This window comes from Podarcis erhardii (genome assembly GCF_964252035.2).
Source record: "Podarcis erhardii genome assembly, chromosome: 3".
NCBI lineage: Eukaryota > Metazoa > Chordata > Lepidosauria > Squamata > Lacertidae > Podarcis > Podarcis erhardii.
The window spans coordinates 55408395-55428494 of record NC_138507.1 but is presented as its reverse complement, the minus strand read 5'-3'; the positions used below and the strand labels follow the sequence as shown (position 1 = coordinate 55428494).

At 41.2% G+C, this 20100-nt stretch overlaps 1 long non-coding RNA gene across 1 annotated transcript; it reads right to left on the bottom strand.

The window, feature by feature from the left end:
• Positions 1–4847: 4847 nt before the first annotated feature.
• LOC309338817 lies at positions 4848–20094 on the bottom strand. Its single transcript, XR_014155061.1, has 2 exons — positions 19560–20094; positions 4848–5693 (listed from the first exon to the last, which is right to left on the bottom strand). It is a non-coding gene; the product is annotated as an uncharacterized lncRNA (long non-coding RNA).
• Between the last annotated feature and the right edge of the window lie 6 nt (positions 20095–20100).

Below are 20100 nucleotides of genomic sequence, written 5' to 3'. Positions count from 1 at the left end.
CATGTACTGCTTGTGGACATCCCATATAGGCAACCACTGTGAGAACAAGATGCTAGACTAAATGGGGTTTTGGCCTCATTCAACAAGGCTCTTATGTTCTTATTCAATGATCTTCTTAACTGGTGAATCATTCCCATTTCTAAAACCTCAATTAATTTATCCCAAGCTTCTGAAATAACAAAGTCAAGGGAAAATAGAAGCCAATTATTCCCTGTTGCTCCAGCTGATAGTCAGTGCCCTTGCCTTTAGAACAGAACACACTCTGGCCATTTAGAGTGAACCCAACCAACTGCTTTTACATAAATATATGGGGTGGGGAATAGCAACACATGGGAAACCATCACGTTTCCAATTCAAAAATATCTGACTTTCTAATTTAGTTTCCTCCACTTTCCCTTTGAGATTTGTCAAGCAGTATGAAAGCATGTTTTTGAAAGAAGGGTTGACAGAAAGCCAATAAAAGGACTTAGCTTGGAAAAAGCCACAGTGTTCTGAAGCTGCAGTAATGGCTATGTTACAAATGGCTTAATAATTTTGCAGAAACAACTGAAACCCGTAACACAATTGCTTTCCTCCAGCATGGTGAGATAGAAATGAACAGTATCATTTCTGAGCTCTTCAGAACTAGATTTGGTCTATCAGTTTTGTTTGCAATGTGCCTGGCATATTGTATGCACAGCAAGAAACATATTGCTTTATTTGATAACTTGGCTAGTTTGAGTAATTGCATATAGCCAAACTTGTTTATTAAGCTACCCTGCGTGTTTACTAAGGAAAGGAAGACGTTGCACCCAGTAGAATAATTCCTTCTTATGATAAGGTCATTTGCACAGAAACAAAACAAATACTACATTGCAAATGCCAATCCTATTTAAATCCATGCTGAAATTTGAATTTCTTTCAAAGTAGAAAAGAGTATTGAAACTGTGCTGCTTTTGAAGGACTGACTGCATTCACATTCACCCAGGAACTGCTCTTATTTGTTTTTGCACCAGCACCAGACCAATGAACATTTTGTTACTTCCACAGCAGTTTTATTCTCTTTCAAACTAAACTATACCATTCCATGCATGGACAAGAACAACTAACTCTTTATGCAAACATAAGGCTATAAAACCCATGATGCATTGTCACTGTATGAAATATGCATGGTTGAAAACATCTGAGGACTCTATAATTTTGAGCAAGGAGTTACAATACTGTCAAGTACATCTGAGCAACAAGAATCAGCTGAAATCTGAAAAGCCAAAAAGATTCCCCCCCCCACCCCAGAAATCCCTGCTTGGGGTTGGTATAACCATTTTAAAAACAAAACTCTCCTCCAGATTCTGCACATATCTATGCAAAACTTCTCAAAGTGGGTTGAGAAGTGATCGATGATCTGATGTAGAGTAAGGCCATCCAATAATTGCTTTGGCACAGATTCGGTGTTCACTGTACCACACATCCTGCAATACTGAAAAGGTCATAAATCAGACCAAGTACTGTATGGTTCATTTTCTCTTTGGGACAATTCAGACATTGTGATAAACCACAGTTTATCAAGCTTTGTGTTTGCATGCTGCTTGGTATCGGTTGTGTTCCTGAAGAGAAAATCTGAACCTTTTCACTTCCATTGTAGATTAACTACAGTTTAGCCTTACAATCAAACCCTAAACTGTGGAAAATCTTAACTATGGTTTGTTGAAAAAAGCTAGCTGCATAATTCATGGTTTGAAGTTGACTTGCTTCAAACAATCAAGAGTTTATTGATTTAGATGAAATGACAAGCTGTGGTTAATCAAAAACAGGAGCTAAATCTCCTCCTTGGGGTTGTGGTGGAAGAGGGGAGGAGAGGAGTGAAAGGGCTAGACACTTACTGTGGCTCATTCACATCACAATAAAACATGGTTTACATACATACATACATACATACATACATACATACATACATACATCATTTTATTTGTATGCCACATTTCCACAGTTAAAACTGTGCTCTTTGTTTTCATGACTTTTGAACCATCTCTGTGTCATATGGTGTACGGTGTATTTCTGCTGATTTGTAACAATATAGTCATCATTCAGATGCAGTTTTCAGATAACAATTGCAGTTATCAATTTGCTATGCCTTTCAGAGGCAATCCTTTTGTGTTGATGCCCCTTTCCAATATTATACCTCAGGTATAGCCATCAATGGGCTATCAAAGATTGGCTTGCCATGAAATTTGTTAACTATGAATGTGGCATCCTGATTGTCTCAGTGTATCACCAGATGTCTCTTTGAAATGAAGCACAGTAGTATTTCAACTACCTCTCCTTTTTCATGAATTCATGGTTTCATTAATAATAACTTCACATGTTGGGTCTACCGTGTAACAAGTTAATGTGATTGTTCACTTTATTGCTGAAATAATGGTGACTCTGAACATGGTGAGATACAAATTAAAATGTTTCCGGTTCATATATCATTACATAGCCATGTTGACATTTGCAAAGCTTTTATATTTTATTTTATTTTATTTTATTTTATTTTTTAAAATTGCCTTGTCTTAAGATGGTTTTCCCTCCCCCCTCCACCGCCTCCAACTCAGGCATAGTTTCATACTTGAAAGTTATATGAAGCTTTACTAGGTGGCATGAATCAGTCAGCTGGGTGGCAAAAAAGAATATGACATGCTATCAAAAATCTTAACACCTACAGGCAATTCCGTAGACATAAATGAGAATATTAGCATAACATAACATCCAGCAAAAAGCTTTATATTTTAGTGTCTCAGAAACAAACACAAATGAAAGAATATCTGTGTCAGTTTGTTTTAACTGTGTGTGTCTATGTGTATAATATTTATTCCATATGTATCTGCCTTTCTGAAAATAACCTGTTGTAACCTAATGAAGTTATGTGTACTAAGCCACTGAGACCGTAATTCTGAAACCGCTTAGCACCAGTGCTGTCATCCAGTGAGCAGCAAATAAGTCTGTGGCTGCTTTTTCACTAAGTGATGCTAACAAATTCCTTTTTGTTCTAACACAGGGGAGATGAGTGTTTGGAACATCAGGACATGGCCAATGCAGCATTTTAAAAATCACTACTTTCAGTCATTAGGAATGCCCAAAGAAGTGCAGTTGTCCAACTTGGTCATCGTGTGTGTGGTTTTCCATGTCTTCCTCAGACAACATCACTCATCAGCCTTGCTGTGCACCCTCCTTGAGAGTTTTTCCTTTTCTCTTTTCTTTTCTTTTCTTTTTTTGCCTGACTGATGAGGCTTCTTTCTTACCTGGATGGAGGATAGAGAGGGATGTGCGAGTGTGTGCAGAAAAAAGCCTGCTGTACAAAGGCCAAATTAGCATTGGTTGCTCTAAGGCTTCATGCACACTAAATATTTATAGCACATCTGGAACACATTCTTTCCCTCAAAGAATTCTGGGTACTGTAGTTTATTAATGGTTCTTGGGAATTGTAACTCTGTGAGAGATAGACCAAGGTGGCCAGAGCTCTTTGTGCAAAAGAATGTGTTTCGAACATGTTTTAAGGGTATCCTGTGCACACAGCCTAAATCAAGACCAGGTTCACAAATGTTCAAGCAAGTCACCATTTATTTCACTTAATAAATATTCTGTCCCCCCCCACACACACACACCTTCTCTGTGAACAGCTGGTTGCAATACTGACACTTTTTGTGGCCTCCAAGGTCTGTTACTACCAATTCTCTTACCATTGGGGAGATGCAAAAACAGGCAGAGGCTAAGAGAGGAGCTAAAGAAATAATAGATATTTTAAATGGGGCATATTTTCTGAGGTTCTCTGGCAGCTCCTCTGTGTCATCGCACACCTTCCCAACCTGCAAAGAGGTCTCTTGTTCCCTTGCTTGTTGGAGTTGTGGAGGGAAACACACCGATTGCTGACCTGCTAGCTTGCATGAAAAGATGCCCAGCACTGCACCTGTAGCCTGCCCATTTCACTGATGAGCATGGATGTGAAGATCTTGTCAACTACGCTGGCAGGTAGATAGCCTCCAAATTTTATTTAGCTCACCGGGGCTCAATAAAACTCCTGCCTTTATTGCCCAGCTGCTTCAGAGAGCTGGTGTAGCATAGCAACAGAGACCTAGGGAAAATAAAAACACAATAGCTGCTTTGAGCTTTGCTTCTGCCACACAGCTCACTAGGCAACCCCAAGCAGGCCTCTTGGACTTAGCCCTTGACCTATGGTATGGGGATAATACTCCTCACCAGGTCATCTGCGTGAAGCACTTTTGTGCTGTGTAGGGGCTAAATGCTAACTTGGCTTTGCAAACACGGGGGGAAGTGGGTTGTCAAGCACTTGCAAGGCCCTGATGCATGGCTACGTGGTCTGCAATTTTGGTATTCTGGTGTTGTCGTGAAGCTTGAACAAAATAATAATTAAAGACAGGTACACTTGTGGAAAGGTAAAGGTAAAGGACCCCTGGACGGTTAAGTCCAGTCAAAAGCAGCTATGGGGTTGCAGTGCTCATCTCACTTTCAGGCCAAGGGAGCTGGCATTTGCCCGCAGACAGCGTTCCAGGTCATGTGGCCAGCATGACTAAACGCTTCTAGCACAGCGGAACACAGTAATAGAAGCCAGAGCACACGGAAACGTCATTTACCTTCCCACCACAGCAATGCCTATTTATCTACTTGCACTGGTGTGCTTTCAAACTGCTAGGTTGGCAGGAGCTGGAACAGAGCAATGGGAGCTCATTCCGTCGCAGGGATTCGAACCGCCAACCTTCCAATCAGCAAGCCCAAGAGGCTCAGTGGTTTAGAGCACAACGCACCCGCATCCAACTTGTGTGTACATTATACTGTAGCATTCTATAAACTGATGTGGGTGGGAACTGAGGTGTAAGGTAGTTTGTTTATTTTTCTTCTTCTTCTTCCTTACATTGACTACAGCATCACGTTTGTACCACAGTCAGAGAGTGGAACAAGAGGGCATGCATGAATGATGCCGGAGGAAAGCACTTTTGTGTGCAATCCTTCAGAGAAATTGTTCAAGAACACTTCATCCATGGAACAGATTTCCTCTAATTCTTCAAGGTCGGTGTCTGCATGGGTTATCTGCCAAGTAATTGTCAGTCACTTATGCTGAAAAGGAGCGGGGTCATTTTAAAGATCAATAGAAAACACAAACATTTTGTGTCATTTTCTACTTTTCATACGACACTATTAGAAAATTGCTACTTTGACAAAACACATTAGGAAAATGTACTGTGCTGGCATTTTAACCACTGAGGGAGCCGAGTGGAAAGCAAAATCAGGTGGATGGCAGCAGACTATTTATGCCAACTGGAAAAAGCTAATTTGTTCCCTTCTGTTCCTGCAGAAATAAGTCCAGACTTGTGCGTTCTTTGGAGCTCCTTAAAACAATACATTTCAATGACAATAGAACAATCAGGAGCTTTGAACTGCCCGCCAGTGGAGTTTATCGTTTGTCTCCTCTTGACAACAATGTTTTGCCCATTTATGTCCCCAAAGCTCAGGCTACATCCATATTCCAGTGCACAAGATGTTATCAGGAGGGCTAAATAAGAAGCCCTGAAGAGGGTGGCGCCAGCTCTGAGTGACAGAATAAGGAGAGGAGTTTCTCATATGTTGTCACTATGCTCTTAGTGCCCAGTCGTTCATTCTGTTGTTACTTTCGTATTGGTCTGAGCCTTTGACTATAGCTAGGCAGTTGTCCACACATGCTGAAAGAAAATAAACCATTTTTTAAAAAAAATGTTATAGGTATGTAAATTAACCCAATACAACTATGCTAGGCAATTGTGTCTATTTGCTTTGAAATTTTTTAGCCCATTCTTCATCAGTATTGATCCCAGGGCAGATTATAGAAAACAAAATATCAACAAAAGACAATGCAAACAAACAAAAGCAATTAAAAAGTAATTTAAATCACAGCCATAAGTGCACTCTGAAACAACCTCTAATACTGCAGCTGGCTCCATCCTTCCAGCACTGAACCAGCAGTACAATCCTCATCATTTCTATTCAGCAGTAAGTTCGGTTAAATCCATTGCAACTTACTGCCAGGCAAGTGAGGACTGCGACCTTAGTTAGCCTCCTCACATATGCCTGGACAAATTGGTATATTCTAAGTTGGAACTGAAACAAAAAAAACCCAAAGTAGGCACCGGACACACCTCATAAATGGAGCACCATCCCAGAGAAGGCCCTTTCCTAGACATGTAGGATGCTTCCTCCTACTGAGTCAGACCACTGGTCCATCCAGCTCAGAATAGTTTATTTGGACTAGCAGCAGCCCTCTAGGATTTCAGGCTGGGTTCCCTCCCAGTCCTACCCAGAGATGCTGTGGACTGAACCTGGGACCTTCTGCATGCAAGCAGATGCTCTACCACTGAGCTACATAGGAGCCTTCCTCCTATGGCACTGCATAATGCCATATAATTTATTATGATGGAATATCAAGCAGAGCAATCTTTAGCATACATTATGGCTCAAGTAGAGACATCACCTTGCCAACAAAGGTCCGTATAGTAAAAGCTATGGTTTTCCCAGTAGTGATGTATGGAAGTGAGAGCTGGACCATAAAGAAGGCTGGTCACCGAAGAATTGATGCTTTTGAATTATGGTGCTAGGGGAGACTCTTGAGAGTCCCATGGACTGCAAGAAGATCAAACCTATTCATTCTTAAGGAAATCAGCCCCGAGTGCTCACTGGAAGGACAGGTCCTGAAGCTGAGGCTCCAATACTTTGGTCACCTCAAGAGAAGAGAAGACTCCCTGGAAAAGACCCTGATGCTGGGAGAGGTTGAGATCACAAGGAGAAGGGGACGACAGAGGAAGAGATGGTTGGACAGTGTTCTCAAAGCTACCAGCGTGAGTTTGACCAAACTGCGGGAGGCAGTGGAAGACAGAAGTGCCTGGCGTGCTCTGGTCCATGGGGTCACGAAGAGTCGGACACGACTAAACAACAACAACAACCCCACCTTGGGGTTATCCTGTTCAGTGCCTTGTTCCATTACTGGACCCAGGTCTGGCAAAAGGTGATAAAGGGACATGGGCAGTCAACATTACATACTGGAAAGGTTGTCAGTGTGATCAACAAACATTTGTACAGGAAGCCTTCTGAAATCAGTAAATCCTCCCCCCCACACACACACACAAAGGGTATTAACTTAACAAGAACCTCTTTGCTCCTCTATAGAAAGAACATGCTGGGTAAATATTTCATACAAGCAAAGTTTGATGTGGTTGTCCCCTATCCCCATGGGAATTATTTAGCAGGACTCATTGTTTCTGTCTGGTTGCACAGATGTTGCAAGTGAGAGATGTGAGCTACTGGCCAGCTTCAAGCTCAAGAGACACTTACCTAGACAAGGCAATAAAAATTACATGGCAAAAAAACAGAATTTGCAATTAAATGGCAATGTTCATGTAGAAGAAATAGCAAAACTTCGTGAATTAAGCAAGTTGTATTATTTTTAGTGCTATGATTATATAAAATTATGCAGCCTTTTCATTATATTTTCTGTGGTGAATATTTTATTTCATCTACAACTGGGGAATGCCTCGAATTCTCTAGCATGGACATTGTTTCAGATTCCATAGTGAATTATGTTCATTACTGACAGCTCAAGTCAGATTCCACAATTCTGAAAACAAATCTTTCTTGCAAGGGAAAGAGGTACGCTCCATAAGGACTGTTGCCACATATTTTCCACCCGTTCCAGTGGGAATTATGTTGAGTATATGTAATCCTAGTTCTTAGTGGATTGTACTTTGGAATATTAAGGATGCTGCTTGGCAGTTTTCATTCCTTAACACAACATTTCCATATCAATAGCCTTCCTATCCCAAACAAGATTTTGGAATTCAGAATCCTCTAATAATTCCATTCCCAATCTCCTAACACTGTAGCTTGTTACGGTTATCAACAAATTCTACCAACAAAGCTTCGTGTAAATTTCAGCCAATTCTAAATTATCTCATCTCTAGTATATGATGAGTAAATGGAAATACAGTTTCAATCAATGGGAGATTATCTAGTACGGCAGAAAAATAAATAAATATAAATGATCAATGGCCATATGACTTCATTTGACAATATATGACTTGTACAATACTCTGGAGCAGATTTGAGGCAGGAGCTGAATGAGATAAAGTGTATTGCCAAATATTACTTCACTCCATGTTCCACTGACGGCAGTCTTATTGTCAGTAGAGTAACCTATGGATTTAGTGTATTTATCTTGTCTAACTTGTTGCAAGTCAGAGGGAAATGTAGGAAGCTAGCAATGCTCAGTTGGTTAGAGAGTGTGGTGCTGATAACACCAAGGTTGAAGGTTCGATCCCCCTATGGGATAGCTGCATATTCCTACATTGCAGGGAGTTGGACTAGATGATCCTCAGCGTCCCTTACAACTCTACAATTCTGTGATTCTATGATCTGATTCTATTATACTTTGATACTTCTGTCTTGCTTATACAATGCACTTCAGTTACTTTTTGAACGCTTTAGATGCATGTTTTTCTTCTTTTAAATGTGTCTGAATAGGAAGGATTTGAAAGGCAGCTGATGTTTCTCCAAAGCAATGGGAAACACCAAAAGAATGGCAAACTGTAGAAAAACACAACATTTTCATAGAGAGAACAGGATATGTTTGGGACAGGCTACAGAGCATCCCATCTTCTTGGCCGAGTTGAAAATAAAAACTTTCTACATTTTCTTGCACATTACCAACAAAGGCATGCCATCCTATGCTTCTTTGGGAAGAAGGATGGGATGTAAATATAAACTGAATCATCATCCAAATGATAGGACAGCAAGGTCTGACAGATTCCTATTGTTATGCATCAGGCACAATAGATTTATTGTTCTACCTAGTGAGCAAAAAAAGATAAGATACACCATATGGCCTCTCACAAATAAAGTGTCTTTAAAAAAAGACTTCAGAAGAAAAGTAAGTATGCAAGTCACTTTTACCGCAAGATCTTCAGAGTGTATTTATTCCACGGATAGATGAAAAGGTAAATCTAGGATTTAATGGGCATCCTTATTCAGAACAACAGTGTCATCCCTGGTTCTGCTCCGGTTAAAATAGTCTTTCTGAGTCCACGTACAATTAATGATTAACTTCCATTATAGTTGCTCACCAACACTGTGTTGGGATGAAGTTTTGTCTCTCAATCACTTAGTCAAGGGAAGTTAGTACATGCCTCTGAAGAAATTGAGAGGTAGCTGGAATGTAATTTGTTGTGGCAATGCAATATTTGGATGTGGGAAACAAGGTTCAAATCCCAATTCAGCTATTTGCTCACTGAACAAGCCACTCTCTCTAAGCCTGAACTAGCTCACAGAGTTGCCATGGGCTAAAATGCTGCTCTAGATTCCATGAAGTTAAATACAACAGACTGAAATGCTATGCACATTTTCCTTAGAGTAGGTCCTACATTACACATATTAATAAGTTGGATTTTTTTTTATGATGTAGGTATGTTCTATGTCCTGTCTGTTCTTCATTCATAAGAGACCTGTAATGCCCCCAGTCAAATTTCTATATCTCTGTACCTCTATTACTTTTCTTTATAAAGTGCCTTTACCTTTCTACAATATAGTCATTCAATGTATACCTGTCTTTAATGCCTTCAGTGTAACATGAATCCATTGTAAATGGTGTGAGTGAGTTTCATTTGGGGTGGGGAAGCAACTATACAACAACAAAAGCAGCAACAACAACAACAATAAAGAAGTTCCAGGTTGCCTGCTATCTATATTAAAAACTCATGCAACCAGAAGAACTACATTTCCCAGTGTCCATGGGACCCTGCTTGTTCAGCACTGAAGGTACCAAGGACCAATTAAGGCCTTTTAGAGAGCATTCCCTGCAGTTGCTACCAAGGAAGTTTCGAGGAAGGAATTGTTACTGTACTTTGATCCTATGCTGTCATATTAGCATATTGTACACTTGAGTAAAATTATTCCCACTGCAGATGTTTTAGCATAAATGACTATTAAACCCTCACTCAATCAATCGTTGGTAGGGAGCCTCATATTTGTGCAGCTCAGGGTCCCCCATGACTCAAATGATCCTACACTGCAATCCTCTTAAAGGCTGTACAAGACCCTCACATACAAAAAGGAAGGGTAATAAATTCTAAGAAAAAGTTCTATGCTACACTCAAAAGTTAGAGCACAAAATTGCACAGAAGAGGCTTATTAAAAGTTACAACATATTATTAAAATACCCTTTGAAATATAAAGCATAAATTAAATGCAATGTTCCATTTTTGTGTCTCCATAATATTTCCCTTATTTCCAATTTGTTATCTATTGCCGAGCACTGTACAGTTGTGTACTTCACAGATTTTCATTAAGGTGATGTTCACTGCTGGGGCTGCATTTTACCAATGGATGTTGAAAGTTGTATATTGACAATTTTCCCGGTATGTGTTCGTAAAGTGATATATGTGCATTTAATTACTTCTGCATTGCTAGAGAACTGAACTGAATACCTTAAGCTCTTTCAGTCTGAATATGTTGGACCAATATGCACATTGCATTTAACAGGTGCTTCATATTTCAAAATATATTTTAACAGTGTATTATTACTTTAAATAAATCTGCTTTGTGCCATTTTGTAGCCTAACTCCCTGGGTACAGTGTCCTCTTAAAAGCTTCAGATTTAATCTACAATTCTGAACATGCCTTAGAAAATAAGGCTGCAATCTAAACCCCACAATCTGAAATACTGGGGAGGGAGGTTTTGGATGGGGCAGGTGTCTCTCTTAGAGCGCATCCAAAAGCAGTTCCACTAGTCTCTGTCCATGGACTGATGCTGATATCTCTCCTCCAGTGCAGGGCTCCCCATCCTGCCTGGCAAAATTACTGGCAGCAGGATTCCCACCAGCAGTAGCCCATGGAAAACTCCCAAACAAAACATTCCAGGGGCAGTGAAGGGCTGCACAGACCTGGAATAAACTAGTTTCCAAGCCAGGCTGACTGCCATCGTTTGAAGACAGTGAGTCTGATCTGGGCTCAGTTGCTATATCAGCTCCAGGCTGGTGTAGCACTGAGCAGGATTTTGCCTGCCTTGTGTCCCGGCTGGCATGAATGGCAAGGCTGCAGATGCAGCAATGGCTATGCCACTTCTACACACCCCACTGATGTCCAGGCAAATTTAGGATTAGTCTTATTGGAGTAGGACTTACTTCTGAGTAAACATGCCTAGAATTGTTGTGTTAGGTTTCTTACATACATGTTTCGGAATGATTGTCCTGATCCTTATCTGTTGGTATGTCTGGAGTGTATAGGCACAAGACCAGCCTGGGCTCTGCACCCCTTAAGGAGTGTCCAAGAGGTATCTGTCTTTTCCCAGGATGCATCACAATCAATGCCATAAACAGAGAGAAACTGAGATCACAGGCCCTGTAAATCAACCAAATCACCCTTTTGTATAGCAGTGTGAAAAACATGTTGCATCTCTTACACGGCATGCCCTTTTGGTCTACTTTGTTAAAACCAATGTCAGCAAGAAGGGGCATTGCTAGATATCTAAAAGACTCAGGGCAGAGGCCCGTGATACACATCAATGTAACGTTTGCATATTCCAACTAAGTTGTATAGATGCAAATTTAGGCTGACTTTCAGAGAAAGAGGACCCCCTCCCCACCCACCCCAAAAACTCTAGCTGTCAGGTATTTCTCTGAGCTAAGTGGTACCAAGAGGATTTTCTCTGCCCAGTACATGGCACATGATTTGGGCTCTCTCCCCACCCAAAATCTATTGGCAAAAACTGATGCTTAGCAAAATGTAACAAACATCTCTGGGGAAATTAAGAGGGTGAGTGTCTGAGGTCTCACTAGCACTCGGCTTTGTAGCCATCCTAGTCACCACGTAAGCGAAGACTTGGTGCTCAGGCCCTCGACAATAAATAACACTTCTCTCTATGGTTATATATGTGTACCTACTATGCACTTAGGTGATTATGAACTGACAAAATGGTCTCTCTAGCCAATGGAAATATATACCACCATAAATCTGTCCATCTTCTAAGTGCCAAATAAATCATGGTTGTTTTTGCTGCAACACACTAACACAACTACCCCTTTTCCAAAGTTTGGGTTTAGCTATACCAGATAATCCAGAAGAAGTCTGGAGAGCAGACAAGTTTGGATTTTTGTTCTTGATTAGTCTTTCCCCTATTAAAAAGTAAGCCAACCGAGTAAATCAATGGAATAAGCACCCTAAGGCTAGAAAACTAAGGAGAAAGTCCTTGATCTCATTTGGAAAAAGACAAATATTCATAGTGGTATGGCCTGAACACAGGCATCCCAGCTGCATTAATCAACACATGGCAGTCCACCCCCCTGAGAACTGCCATCTTCTGAGTGATTGCACGAAATAAAATTCATGGGGCTAGGCTGAGAATGGCGGAACAAAACTGGCCTGTTATAACACGGCAACAAAAGTGAGACAGGTTGCAAGGGCTCTTAAAATGAAGGCTTTCTAAATCATTGGGAAGGCATAATAATTAAAGTCTCATAATACAACCATTACAGACAAAAAAATTAAAGCCATAAAATAGAAGCACTTGGGCAGCAATGGTCAACAGGCACCAACCATTCTTTAAAAGTACAGTGTTGATTCATATTAGAAAACCCTTTTCTTCACCATTATATTAATTGTCCATGGGAACAGTGTGCCTGTTCAGATGACACATGCTAAAAAGAAATTGAGGTATGTCTTGAGGCATTGCCAATGGGCTAATCTGGCCCTTTATTTTTTTCAAGGTATCTTTTTTTCCCCTTCCCAAAATCTGATGTCCAAAGAACAGAATAAGTACTCTAAATGGTGGAGGAAACATAAGAAATAAAATAAGTAAATAAATAAATATTTCCACTTTCTTTCTGGATAGCATTTATTATTGATATAAAAGGAATATAAAAAGGGCATGCAGCATAAGTTTTAAAGTTATTTTTTAAGGAACACAACAGAAGAAAAACAGAGAAATTGTTAACCAAACCTAGTATCTTAATGTTTTATTTAGAGGCATCAATGTTGAGTTGTAATCTGGAAATATACCCTAATGTCATATTTCCTTATTGGACTAGAAAGAAATCTAACACATTTACTACTACTGTTCCCTCTTATTGTGCTTTTATTTGCAGCAAAATCGCCTATGAAGTTGAATCTATTCTGAAATGCAGCACCAAGATTTGAAGGGGACCCACAATGATTAAAGGCCAGAGATCAAAGAAAGAGAGTGACTTGTTTGTGCATCCAAGTATAAAAGCTGCAATAGGTGTAAAGACTGCAATGCTTTTAGATCACGACCACACAGAGTATGAGAGTGCAACTTGGTATTGTTGAAGAACATTACAGGAGGTTGTTGGGAAATACCGGTAGTTCTTACAACTCAGATAAATCATAAAGGTAGAAGGCACTACTAAAACTCTACTTTTAGAATCTTGCTATATCTGGTACCACTACCATTTAACATGTTTTATTGCCAACAGTTTCTTAGGCACTGGACAGAAAATAAGAAAGCACAGGGGGAGTATAGGAAGAGGTCACCGTGTGATGAATGAACAATGGGAAAAGGATACAAAGTCCAGTGTTAACAGTAAAGTTGCAGGTAGAGGCTTTGCTGAAGAAATGGATTTTGTGTAAGGTTGCAATGAATATTCAGGAGTGAACATTTTTGATATGAAATGAGGGGTGTAATGAGAAGTGGGATGTCCAAAAATGTCTCTCCAAAGACCATCAAATGTTGACTTTTTCACACAGCCATTTGACCATGTTCATTTTCACTTTGGACAGCTGTTTAGGCACTTTTTTTATTCCACTTCTCCTTATTTCGCACACTGTATTAACTAGCCAATCAGGGATCACATGGCGAATGTGATTGCTGTATGTTACAATTCCATACTGCCAATCAGATTTCACATTGTCGCAATATTACAAACATAGCTAATTCATTGTGAGGGTCATTCTTTTACTCAGTTGCTTCACACTGCATGGATAAGTGGGAAGGAACACATAATGAGTGGTGGAAAGGGGGAGTGTGCATACAAATGTTGCAGCTTACAAGATAAGATGGGCAAAAATCATCAGACCTGCTACTACCCTCCCCGAACCATCACCCATGGAGAGGGGCTTTTCAATGTCTGTGAACAGGGCTGTGAAGTCTGGAGATCTGTTTTGATTCAGCCACAATGTCATGTATAGAATAGGAAAGGCAAGCACCTTCATGAACAGAGAAGGGGAGGATGCCACACCATAGGAAGAATTCTATCAGAAGCCACTGAGACAGGAGTTGAAAAAGAAAAGCATTAATAGCAGATGAGTTGGTGCAGAATGAAGAATGCAGGAAAAGATGGGAAGGAAGAAATGGGAAGACTGCCTTAAGTACTAAAAGCTTGGTGTGGAGAAAGTGCAATACTTGTATAAATTCCCTGGGGGGAAGACAGGGGGAATGTGGGCCCATGTCACACCAGTGCTAAGGGATGATAGACTGCCTATGAGCCACTGAGCCAGTTTTACAGTATTCTTACATATAAAGCCCTAAACAACTCTAGAGCAGGTTGTCATCTTGGCTGTAAGTCCTGGAAAACCTGTTTCCTGCCTTACAGGCCTTTTTCCACCTGACCTGGGAGGATGGGGCCCAGGAATCACTCCAGATACAAAAGCTAAGGCAGCTGTCTTGGCTGTCTCTGAGTGCAGATCTGGGTCATTGAACCTGAGCTTCCACAGCCACTGCCCAGTAGATGTTCTATGCGTATGATAATATTTTATTCTCTTGCTAACTATGCTCTTTTAAATGTGCATTTTTATACTTGACTTCCTATAGTAAGGCTTTGTTTTGCTTTTTTTTTTGTTAATTTTGCTGTGTTAAATGTGCATTCTGTAGTTGACCTCCTTTGCAATGTTTTATTTTGAAATCTTTAATATTTTAGTTTCCTGTCAATTATGCCACCTTAAATGTATACTTTGATGTTTTTATGTGTTATTAACCGCTTTGAGGATTTTTTTTCATAAAAATATAAAGTGGTATAAACATGAAATGAATAAGAAGAATAAGAATACCTGGAAGATCAACTCTCCACCCCATTGCTCAGTAAGGGCATTGATATCTACAACTGGAACCTGGTTAGTCCTATGATAGTCTGATGATTTATGGTGAGACAGAGGTGGGGTTTTTCACTGGTAGTACTGGTGTTGTGGTATGCATTTCCTGCAGAAATATGAGGCCCCATCTCTACTGGCATTCTGCCAGTTCTTGAAGATGCACCTGTTCAGAAAGGCATTCCCTTGATCTCTTGACGCAAGACTCGTTTTTTATCACTTTTAATTGGATTCTTTTATTGTACGTTTTAACTATGAGTGTTTATATTGTAATGTTTTAATGTGATTGGGTTTTTTATTTTAATTACGGTTTTCTTTTAACTATTGTGTATTTTAATCATGTCTGTCTTGTGTAACTATTTTCCGTATTTTGCAAACTGCTTAGAGCCTCCATTACAAGTTTCATCAGGCCCTTTAAAACCATATATCATAAATGAATGCACCAAAATATGTATATAGCTGTATTCCATGCAGCAATGGCATTTGAATTTAAAGCATTGCAGCTAGCAATAGAAATTATGATCTGTAAATGCCCTTCCAGTTGGTGAGGATAAGATCATCTGAACCCTCAGCAAGCAATTTCCGTAGTGTTTAATTGGTGGAGCCATATTGGGAATCATCAAAAAAGAAAAAAAATCAGGCATACACTGCATATTTGCTAAGAGAAGGAAGGAAATGGGCAATAACAACAAAGGGATAATTGAGGGCACAAGATTGTTAAAACTTAGGCAATATCCACATAATCTTTCACAAGACATAATACAATACACCACCTGCAGATAGTATAATTAACACAATTGTGGTTAGCTTAAATATCTTTAATCCGTAGTCATCTTAATTTCCTAAATATCCTTGGCAGTAATTCCTAAACTGTGGTGTAAGGACTGCTTGTGGTCCGTAGGGTGTTTGCAGGTAAAGTTCCATGGTCACAAAGAAATAACACAGCAAAGTACTGAAGGCCTTTCCAGACCAAGGAGTGATAAATGCTGAATTAACACTCAGTTTCTCATTGTTTCTTTATTAAACACAACAAATATATGTTTGTGTGTGTGTGTTTCAAACATACAAATAATTGCAATAAAAACAGCACTGCACCATCCCTTTTATTAAAAGCAGTCAGCTCCCCAAAACCTGTTGGAACAAGAAGGTCTTCACCTGTTGGCAGAAGGACAAGGAGGGAACCAGTCTATCTTCTCCCGGGAGGGAGTTCCAGTCTGGGAGCAGCTACTAAAAAAGCCCTTTCCCACATCCCCACCAAGTGTGCCTGTGAGGGTGGTGGGACTGAGAGGCCTCCCTCAAAGATCTCAAAACCAGAGGAACATGGTCTTTCATATAGTTTGAACCTAAGACATACATAGCACTTTACAGATTGCCATGTAAGGATCTGTCAGTTTAAGTTCCCCCAGTTTCTTATTTTTCCAAACTTAAATTCAGTTCTCCACATTTCTGCAGCAATTTGTGATTAAAAAAACACTTCTGCATTTTAGTGCAAATTTCTCCTAATAAACACTTTTTCTATGCATTTTGTAAGCATTTTCTCCTAACAGAATGCCTTTCTCACGTTATGTTCACTAATACATTCATTCATCTGCACATTTTACATAATATATGCATTTTTGTTATCATTGGTTGGTAAGAGAGCTGCATCACAAAATTCAGATAAGTATGAATTGCAAAGGACAGAAGTAAAAATTTGATAAATTTGCCTTTAAATACAAACAGATTTGAATTTCTCCTCCATCCCAACTCAAGAGACACTGAGCATGTGCAATCCAATCAAGCGATACTTTCCCTTTCTCTTCATTTCATATGCCCACTTGCATTTGAGTGCCAACAAACTGAGTTTTAATTCAATTTCTAGCAGCCTCTTATGTTGTGGCCATAACATAATACAATGTGCTAGTGCGCAAAGAGCAACAAACTAAAGCAGTGGTCTGCAGTACAATGTAGCACTAGCCTAAGAGGAATATAGTCACATAAATGATTGTGTTAAGAGTTGACAAAGATTTTCTGTTGTCTGCTAAAATTCTAGTCGAAAGTAAAATAAATCTTCCATGAAAAATTCCAATCCCTTCCCTTAAAAAATAAATAAAAAGATGGTGATTATAGGGTTCTGATTTGGTTTGTTTCTTCACCACATTGTTCTTAACCATATGGTGAAGTGTAGCTTCATGGTCACTGGAGATGCTCTGGGGTACTGTACGTACTATAAATGTGCTTTTTAATGTCAAAGACTTCGCAGGCTATTGTTAAACCATTTTATAGCTGTTCCTTTCATTTCTATGTTCATTACAACACCACTGTATAATTTACTGCTTGGCAAGGGCTTTGGGCATAGAGCCATGTACAATAAATGTGTAGCTTTACATAACTTCTTATAGAAAAAAATAGCTTTGTAAGTTTGGTAAAGCGTTGAGTCATTGTTCATTGCAAACTTTTAATTAAACAAAACATTCAGTTTCTTTTTCTTTTGCAACATATCAGATGATTGTTTTCCCTTTACTTTAAGCACTTGAAAACTTTTTCTACCCAGGGAGGCCATCCCCCCTCCCCTTCTTCTTCTTTTTAATTGTTTTTATTAAAGATTTTCTGGGGTTACAAAAGTACATACATCGTTTCTATTTTCAGATCATAAAGTACTTTCTATGGATCATTTTGTTCAATGTGAGACTTTAATGTTGTAAACAGTATTATTCTGAATTTAAGAAGCCCACAACCACCATTTTCAATCCCCTTCACAACCACACACAAACCCTTTTGCCTAGCACAATTCCCACCTAGAGCTGCCAGAGTACCATGGACCCTAAATGAGCATATGTTTTATCTGTCAAGTGCACTACAGCAACACAACAGCTGTGCAGCAAAGTACAACATGCAGAGGCCCAGGTGAGCCTTTGTTGCTAAATGATAGCCAAATATTTATGCAAGGCTCTCCTTGGCAATAATTCACAAGTATTAGCCAATGCAAAATATTGCAGCCGACCTTCTAATGGTGACTCACCCAGTCCATATTCTCCCAGACCCTGCATTACCTTCCAAGCTGAATTCAAGCGGCTGGTGGCTATGAACCACCCTGTAGCTATAAGAGCATCTCTATCATAATGTTTAAGCATACCACCACTATGAACCAAATAATGCCTGCAAGGGAATATAAACAAGTGTCATGGATGGCTGCACCTAAACTCTAGAATTACTTTCTTAAGAAGACTTGCCCAAGGTTGTAGGGATGTAAGGCTACTATGGATGCTTTTGGTCACATGGATGGAGTGGTGTGGAGTATAAGGTAGAATAATTAGTACACTGCTAACAGTCCCAAGTCTTTGGGATAGGGCAGGCTACAAGTCCAGTAAATAAACAACAGCCAGACTCGTGCAACATCCACATAGTACATTTAAAGCACATGGCTTCCCCCAATGAATCCTGGGAACAGTATCTTACCCTCCACAGAGCTATTAGTCCCAGAACCTTTGACAAACTACAGTTCCCAGCATTCTTTGGGGGAGGTAACGTGATTTAAATCGGAGCCATAGCTCTCAACTTTCCCCTTTTTTAAAAGGAAATTCCCTTATTCCGAATAAGATTCCTCGCAAGAAAAGGAAAAGTTGACAACTCCATTTGATCAGGTCGTCCTCAGGACACTGTGCAAAACTTTTGTGCATGGGCAGCAGAGTCTGGAAGCCCCGCTAGATTATTGTAGTGGAAAAACCCAGTTGGTCACTTCAGCCAATGCAGTTTAATTCCAGAAAAGTTCGGTGGGAGGCTGTGAACGTTTACCCAGTCTCGCTTAGTCAATCAAGTAAGCGGCACAGGAAGCCAGCGCGCCCGTTATTGCCTAGCAATGTATCGATCGGTCTGTATATTTACAGCCGGTGTCAGATTTCGGCCTCAGTTCCTCCCTTCCCATAAACTGTCGCCACATTATAAGTAAACAAATATATATATATATATATGCACGCAGCCGGCCGTCCACAGGAAGATCCTTTATTGACAAGTGTTAAAACTTGAGTTTTCTTGTGGGGGGACGGGACGGTGCGCGTCATGCTGCAATCTCGTGCTAGAATGAAAGCCCCACTGATTGATCAAGAAACGCAACTGCGTACTACTGCACGTGTGCATGCATGAACGGACCCGGGGTTAATGTACCCTAGGCCGGGAGATGGGCCAGGCACGAGGATTTCGCCTAACCTCCTGCGTGGCGTCACGTACGCCTGAGCAGGGGAAGCCGACAACGATGCATAGCAAGCCAAGTCGTCATCTGTGTGTGTGTTTGTGAGTGTGCAACCAGCGGCTCTGGCCCCCCGCACGCGCGCTGCACGGGCAACGCCCCCCTCCGCCCGGGACGCTCTGTTTCTCAACTGTAAAAAACCCACAAACCCACACGCCCCGCCCCTCGCTCCTTGGAATGCCCCGCCCCTTCTCTTCCCGTAACCGCCTCCTCCTCTCGCCCGCCACCACCCAGCCCCGCCTACTCTGTGATTGGTCCAGCGCGCTCCTTCGCCGAGAAGCAGGCGCCTCCCCCTCGCGGCTGCCTCAGTTCCGCGCTCCGTGCTCGAGTAAGCAGTTGTCCTCCGCTTCCGAGTGCCAGGCGCCGCCGCCGCCGCCGCCTCTGAGGGGAGAGAGGGAGGAGGGGAGAGAGGGAGCGAAGTGTCATCATTCCTATGAATTGGCTGGGCGGCCACAGCGATAACAGCAGCGCCGCTCCGCCTTCCTCTCGCCGGATACCTGAGGGCAGGCGGCAGCGCCGGCGTCAAATGGGCAGCGGCGACAGCAGCCGCACCAGCCGAGGGGGCGGCGGGGGCAGGAGCTGACAGAGCCGCAAACACACCTCGGGGCCGAACTTCCCTCGTCGGGCAAAAGGCAGCCGCTTCCCGTGAGGGGGGAACTCGCGGAGCAGGAGGAGGCGGCGGCGGCGGCCGAGCAAAACTTCCTGCCGCCGAAGAGGACGAAGAAAGTTGCCGCCGGCAGCCGAGGGCAGGAAGCGCGGGCTGGTCCCGCCGGCCCGCTCTGGCT